This window comes from Triticum dicoccoides, chromosome 7B (genome assembly GCF_002162155.2).
Source record: "Triticum dicoccoides isolate Atlit2015 ecotype Zavitan chromosome 7B, WEW_v2.0, whole genome shotgun sequence".
Taxonomy (NCBI): Eukaryota; Viridiplantae; Streptophyta; class Magnoliopsida; order Poales; family Poaceae; genus Triticum; species Triticum dicoccoides.
This window is the reverse complement of record NC_041393.1, coordinates 288,931,597-288,939,679: the sequence shown is the minus strand read 5'-3', so window position 1 is coordinate 288,939,679 and position 8,083 is coordinate 288,931,597.

The following is an 8,083-nucleotide window of genomic DNA, read 5'->3' as shown; positions in this document are numbered from 1 at the left end:
CCCCCGGGCCAGTCCTCCTCCGAGTGTTGGTCCAAACTAGAGCACCGTGCGGGACCGTCCCTTGGCAACTTGGGTTATGTTGGTACTCGTACGCTTAGCTTATCCGGTGTGCCCTGAGAACGAGATATGTGCAGCTCCTATCGGGATTTGTCGGCACATCCGGGCAGTCTTGCTGGTCTTGTTTTACCATTGTCGAAATGTCTTGTAAACCGGGATTCCGAGACTGATCGGGTCTTCCTGGGAGAAGGAATATCCTTCGTTGACCGTGAGAGCTTGTGATGGGCTAAGTTGGGACACCCCTACAAGGTATAAACTTTCGAGAGTAGTGCCCGCGGTTATGTGGCAGATGGGATTTGTTAATGTCCGGTTGTAGAGAACTTGACACTTGACTTAATTAAAACGCATGAACCGCGTGTGTAGCCATGATGGTCTCTTTTCGGCGGAGTTCGGGAAGTGAACACGGTTTTGGGTTATGTTTGAAGTAAGTAGTTTCAGGATCACTTCTTGATCACTTCTAGCTTCTCGACCATTCCGTTTGCTTCTCTTCTCGCTCTTATTTGTGTATGTTAGCCACCATACTTGCTTAGTCGCTGCTGCAACCTCACCACTTTACCCCTTCCTTACCCATTAAGCTTTGCTAGTCTTGATACCCATGGTAATGGGATTGATGAGTCCTCGTGGCTCACAGATTACTACAACAACAGTTGGAGGTACAGGTTATGCGATGATCTTGACGCGAGAGCGATGTTACTTGTTTTGGAGTTCTTCTTCTGCTTCTTCTTCGATCAGGGGATAGGTTCCAGGTCGGCAGCCTGGGCTAGCAGGGTGGATGTCGTTTGAGCTTCTATTTGTGTTTCATACGTAGTCGGATGTTGATCTTATGTATGTTGTATTGAGGTATTCTTGCGGCATTTGTATGCCTTGTATGTATCCCCATCTGTTATGTAATGTTGATGTAATGATATCCACCTTGCAAAAGTGTAACGCCCCGGATTCGATGCACCAGGTGTCTGCCAGTTATTCGCCGTCGTTGCCATGTCATTTGCTTGCGTGTTGCATTTTACCATGTCATCATGTGCATCTCATTTTGCATATGTGTTCGTCTCATGCATCCGAGCATTTTCCCCGTTGTGCGTTTTGCAATCCGGCACTCCTATGCCCTCCGACGTTCCCCTTTCATCTCTCGTTGTGAGTGGGTGTTAAACTTTTCGGAATGGACCGAGGCTTGCTAAGTGGCCTTGGTATACCACCGGTAGACCTCCTGTCAAGTTTCGTGTCATTTGGAGGTCGTTTGGTACTCCAACGGTTAACCGGGTAACCGCAAAAGCCTCTCTCTCTTTGCAGCCCAACTCCCCTTCCAAAGTGGCCCAAAACCCATATAACTCCCCTCCATGCTCTCGGTCGTTCGATCACGATCGCGTGGCCGAAAACCGCTCCTCATTTGGACTCTCCTAGCTCCCTCTACCTATATATTAGCCTGCCCCTCCCCTAGCCCCTTCTCCCTCCGCGCGCCGGACACGGCCGCCGCCCCCGTGCCGCCCCGGCGCTCGCCGCCTTCCCTCGCCCATCCGATGGCCCCACCGCCGCCCCGAGCCATCGCGTCTCCTTCCGCCGGTCCTGCCAAGCCCCGGTCATCGGTGCCCCTCGCCGGACCGGTCACCGGAGGAGGCCGACGCTGCCTCCTCCCGTCACTGGAGGGTCATCCCTCGCCGGCCGTGCCCGGATCCGGCCAAGGGAGCCCCGGATCCAGCCTCTCCTTCCTCGTCTTCGGCCGTCTCCCCCGTCTCCGGTGTGTTCTCCGGCGAGATCCGCCTCGCCTCGAAGTCCGTGCAGATCTGTCAGGTTGACCCCGAAAATGCCCAAGTCTCAGATTTCAGTAATTTTCATGCCCTGTTCGTCATGTCGTATCTCTGCATCCGTAGCTCAGTTTCGTGTGTGTAATATGTCAAATTGTTTGTCTCAACGAGTACATCATTTCATTCCATTGCATCATATTCATTTGAGGTCATATTGATGCCTGAATCATCGTTGTAAGAGTGCTTCGTGATGTTTTCTGCTGTCTGTTAACAGAACGAGCTCTTTTGTCATTTTTTCCATGATTGATGTGTGGATCCTATGAGGTTGATGTCTACATGTGTTTTGATCTATGCTATGTCTTCTTTACATAGGTGCTTACCATGTATTTTTGTGATCAATGTGATGACTAGCACAAGCATGCAAACTAGGCATCGTGATGTTGCTGATTTTAGTCCCTGTTCTGCTATTATTTTGATGTCATGTAAACTTGATGCTACAGAGATATCCATGCAGATTTTGAGATACTTCAGTAAGGGTGTTTTGAACATGTCGTTATTGTCTATCCATTCATGCCCTTGGTTGCAATTATGGAGTAGTCTAGCATGTCATTTGAGTGCTCTACTTTTGCTTCAAAATGTTTCCTGGTAGATTGTTTACGTGTTATTCAATTTGGCCAAGCTTTCTCTAGTTGATCCTTGCATGCTATGGACTTGTTCTTGCCTTGGTTGGTTATATAAACATGTCTTCTTGATGATGCTATGCTTATCTTGTCATGCAATGACTTGTGGTGAGTGAATCGAGCTTGTTAAGTAGTGTACATGATGTTGCTGTTTTGCTAGGCTGAATCTGTTATTTCGTGATGCCATATAAACATGTTGCCACTAATCATTCTATGCATAATCTGGAGATGTTCTATAAACATGTTTTGATCTACATGTCATCCTCTATCCATCCATGCCCCTGGTTGCATCTATAGGTTACTGTAGCTTGTTGTAATCTTGCTCTAAAGTTGCTTGATAATGTTGTCAGCCTGTTAACATTAAGTTCAGTTGTTTCCATGTGTTTTCCTAGTGATCCATGCACCCTATGACCTTGCTATTGCCATTCTTAGCTTCACAAATATGTCTTATTACTTTTGGTTGCCTTGCCATGCCATGTAATGCTCTGTACTGAGTTGCAAAAGCTCATTAACATGCCTTCATAATTCTGTTTCTGCCATGTTTGAATCTGTATTATAACTTGCTATGTTTACGTGGGTGCCATCATATTTTCTGATCCTTTTTGGCTCATGGTCACTAAATGACTTTTGATCTATGCATTTAGTGGATTCATTCCATGCCTTCGTTTGCCACGATAAGTTTTTGTAACATGTTGTTTGATAGCTCTGAACATTGCATCGTGATGTTATTTTCTATAAAGTCTGAAATTGTTGTAACTTGCAATCTTACCATGTATGTTTGAGCATGTTCTAGTGATTTCTAGAGATAGCTCAGTGTTCATGTTTTGTAATGCTTTACCTGTACATCATGCCCATGCCTTTTGTTTTCTTGTTGAGGTCCTGTAGCATGTTGTTTTGATGCTTGCAATATGCCTAGTTGCTGTTTTGGACAGCTTGTCCTCTAAACTTGTATAGAGTGCATGTGTTGAACCGTTGCTCCGTTTTGAGTGTGCTCTATATGAAACTTGCTTAGAATTTCATGTAGTTTCATATTATCATGTTGCATCCTTGTTTTGGTATGTTTGCTTGATGTTTGAGTGCATTTTGCATCAATGCCATGTTTAACTTGTTTTGCTCATATCTTCTAAGCCGTAGCTCCGAACTAAATGAACTTTATATGTAACTTGACTAGAATCTCGTGTAGATCATCTTTGTGCATCTTAACTTGTTGTTTAACAACTTGAACATAAGGTTTATTCAGATCTGGACCAATTTCGAAATATGCATATGAGGACTTACCGGAATTGTAATATGTTGTTCCCAGCCTCATTTAAACTTGCCTTGATGTGTTGTTCTTGTTTGCATCATCTCTTGTCATGAGTAGCTTCATGTAGCTTTGTCATGCATCATGCTTGTTGTGCATCATGCCTTGTTCATGTGTGGTGTGTTTACCATGTTGTGTGCTTCTTTGCGATAGTTCCTGTTTCGTTGCGATCGTGAGGATTCGTTCGTCTACGGTTGGTTTGGCTTCATCCGTTCGTCTTCTTCATGGACTCGTTCTTCTTCCTTGTGGGATTTCAGGAAAGATGACCGCTACCCTAGATCTCACTACTATCATTGTTATGCTAGTTGCTTCGTTCTATCGCTATGTTGCGCTACCTATTACCTGTTTGTCAAGCCATCCCAAATTGCCATGAACCTCTAACCTTTGACACCTTTCCTATGCAAACCGTTGTTTGGCCATGTTACCGCTTTTGCTCAGCCCCTCTTATAGCATTGCTAGTTGCAGGTGAAGTTGAAGACTTCTCCATGGTGGACAAGATTTTGGTTGGGATATCACAATATCTCTTATATTATTAATGCATCTATATACTTGGTAAAGGGTGAAAGACTCGGCCTTTTGCCTAGTGTTTTGTTCCACTCTTGCCGCCCTAGTTTTCGTCATACCGGTGTTATGTTCCCGGATTTTGCGTTCCTTACGCGGTCGGGTGATTTATGGGACCCCCTTGACAGTTCGCTTTGAATAAAACTCCTCCAGCAAGGCCCAACCTTGGTTTTACCATTTGTCTCACCACCACCTATCCTTTCCCTTGGGTCGGCCAACCCGAGGGTCATCTTTATTTTAGCCCCCCGGGCCAGTGCTTGTCTAAGTGTTGGTCCAAACCGAGCGATGTCCGGCGCCCCCTGGGCAACCAGGGTCTATGCCAACCCGACGTCTGGCTCATCCGGTGTGCCCTAAGAACGAGATATGTGCAGCTCCTATCGGGATTTGTCGGCACAGCGGGAGGCTTTGCTGGTCTTGTTTTACCATTGTCGAAATGTCTTGTAAACGGGGATTCCGAGTCTGATCGGGTCTTCCTGGGAGAAGGTCTATTCCTTCGTTGATCGCGAGAGCTTGTCATGGGCTAAGTTGGGACACCCCTGCAGGGTATAATCTTTCGAAAGTCATGCCTGCGGTTATAGGCAGATGGGAATTTGTTAATGTCCGGTTGTAGATAACTTGACACCAGATCCGAATTAAAATGCATCAACCGCGTGTGTAGCCGTGATGGTCTCTTCTCGGCGGAGTCCGGGAAGTGAACACGGTTTCTAGGTTATGTTTGACGTAAGTAGGAGTTCAGGATCACTTCTTGATCATTACTAGCTGACGACCGTTCCGCTTGCTCTCTTCTCGCTCTTATTTGCGTATGTTAGCCACCATATATTCTTAGTCGCTGCTGCAGCCTCACCACTTTACCCCTTCCTTTCCCTTGAAGCTTTGCTAGTCTTGATACCCATGGTAATGGGATTGCTGAGTCCTCATGGCTCACAGGTTACTACAACAACAGTTGCAGGTACAGGTTATGCGATGATCATGACGCGAGAGCGATGCTTGCTTGTGTTGAGTTCTTCTTATGCTTCTTCGATCAGGGATAGGTTCCAGGTCGGCAGCCTGGGCTAGCAGGGTGGATGTCGTTTGAGTTTCTGTTTGTGTTCCATCCGTAGTCGGATGATGCTCTTATGTATTGTGATGTTGTATTCATGTGGCATTGTATGCCTCTTGTATGTATCCCCATCTATTATGTAATGTTGATGTAATGATATCCACCTTGCAAAAGCGTTTCAATATGCGGGTCTATCCTTGGTGGGACCTTCGAGTTCCTTTTGGATAGGTTCGCATATTGGGCGTGACAAAAAGCGTATCAGAGCCTCGACCGACCCTAGGAGCCCCCTTGTTTGATCGTGTAGTTTGGCCGTTGTTGAGTCTAGAAGAAAACTATTTTCAGAATCTAGTTATATCGGAGAGTAGGAATTATTTTTACTCCTCAGCCCCTTCGTCGCTCTGGTAAGGAATCTTGACGTAGGTGTTTTGAATTACTCCTCTTCCCTTTCAAATTTTTCTTTAGGATCACGCAGTTGGTTTTTCATTCGTTGTTCCCCAGCTCTTGTCATCCGGTGCATTTCTCGTCAAGTTGACTTGACCCTCTTCATATTTGAGTTCAATCCTCAGTTGTTTTCTTTCCCACCCGCCCACCCCTTCTTCTTCTCGGAACCGGAGTCCGTAAAAGAGTATCCATCCTACTCGTGCAAAGTCCTTGCCTTCTTTCTTCAATGTTTTCAACCGGTGTTTTCTCTCCAAGATATTCGTCGATTTCCCCTCCCGAGTTGCCTTTGTTTTTCCCGCCCTCCCACCCTTTTTTTATTCCCGGAGTCTGACTCTCTCTCGAACATCTATTTCATTTGTGCGGAGTATCTTCAGTCTTTCCTCAATTATTTCAACCGGTGAATTCTCATCTCGGTGGACATTCTTCATCTCTTTTCTTCTCCGGTGGACTCAATTCAAGTTTTCGGTGTTGATTATATTCTTTTCCTTGGATCAAGTGTTCTCCTTGCTCGTGTGCCTCTCGCCAGTTTATCCTTCCGGAGTGTTCAAGACATCTCAGGAGATTCGTCTGTCTTTGAATTAATTCGAGGTTGTCACCTCATTCAAATATTTCAATCATTCCGGTGCATCATCTATCTATTCAACATCCTTCAACGATGTTCTATTTTAGTGGGCCCTAACCCACAGGTCTTTTCCCAGGATCTTACCTGACTCTTCTAATTTTCCCGGAGCTATTCTCAATTCTTTTCAAGCGTGACGTAAGAATGGATTCCATCAGTCACATGCCTTCTCCAAGATCGGTTTCAAACTCTTTTCATTGTTGGCTCAACCTCTTTGCTTTTCATTCTCCCGGAGTATATCAGTAATTTCGTTGGTGTTTCTCGTCGCCATTGAAGACCGAAGAAGAGTTTTTCCTCTAAGTCTTGTCCGTTCTCTCGAAGATTCGTGGTTCTAGTTTCATGCTATCGTCTCGATTATTCCATTTGTCACATATTTATTTTCTTAATCATCCGGAGTATGTCAGGAGTTCTTTTTCCATTTCTTTTCACCGAAGGCCATCTTTCCATAAGAATTCTTCGTCCTCATGTTTCAGCTATCGTTATCCAGTTATCCCGGTGTTTCGTTCAAGTGTTCCTTAATCAGCTCGTTATCTCTTTATTCTTTTGCATCTAATCCCTTCTAACATATTTGTTCTTCTAATTCTTCCCGGTGATTCATTCTATTTCATCAGTCATTTTTTTCTAATTCTTACGGTGGTTCATTCAGATTCTTTTTCCTTTGTTATCGTATCAATCCATTCGTTCTTTCAATCCTACCGGTGGTTCATGAAGACCTTCTCAAGTTTGCGACATGTCTTTTCTCAATCCTTTTCAAGAAGAATAAGTAGTAGGCGAAATCCATTGCTAGTCATCAATTTAATTTGATGAAGGATAAGCATACAATAAATCTTATTCTTATTCCATCCAAGTGAGTAATCCCCTTCCTTCGGAGTTTGTTCTTGACGAATAAATTCTAGTTCAAGTGTTTCCATCTTTTCTTTTCCGGAGTTCAAATTTCCTCGGTTATTTTGTCGGAACCTCCATCTAAATCATCGTAAGGCTCATCTTATTCTTTCATCCTTCAATTCTATCTCATTGTCCTTTTGTTACCGGAGTTCTTCATGGTGGTTTCCATGATTTAATTCATTCTTCAAGAGTTCATCAAGATTTTGTTGGCAGAGTTCAAGTATCTTTTTCTTCTCATCTCGAAGTGCAATTAAATTCTCCGTATTCTTTTGAATTGGAGTTTTGCATTTCTTCGTTCTTCCCAGATATTCAAATCCATTCATTCCTTCCTTCTAAGTTCATTTCTTTCCATTCTTTAATTCTTCCGGAGGCTTTGTCTGTTCTTCTCGTCAGGTGCCATTCCATCCTCTCAAACTCATGTTCTATTCTTTCCTTGTTCAATCGGAGTGCTGCCTAAATCCTTTTAATCTTATTCGTTTCTTATCTCGTTCTAACCGGAGTGCTTTCATAGTCTATCTGATACCGTGAGCTTTCGATTCTCGTCATTCTCGTCGTTCCTCTCTTCTTCTCGAGTGCTCTCGATTCCTTGCTTCTTCTCTTGAGTTCTTGCTTCACCTCATCCCTTTTCTCTTCCATCTCGGTCCTAAGATCTCGAGGCGAGATCTCTTGTTAGTGGAGGAGTGTTGTAACGCCTCGGATTCGATGCGCCAGGTGTCTGCCAGTTATTTGCCGTCGTTGCCATGTCATTTGCTTGCGTGT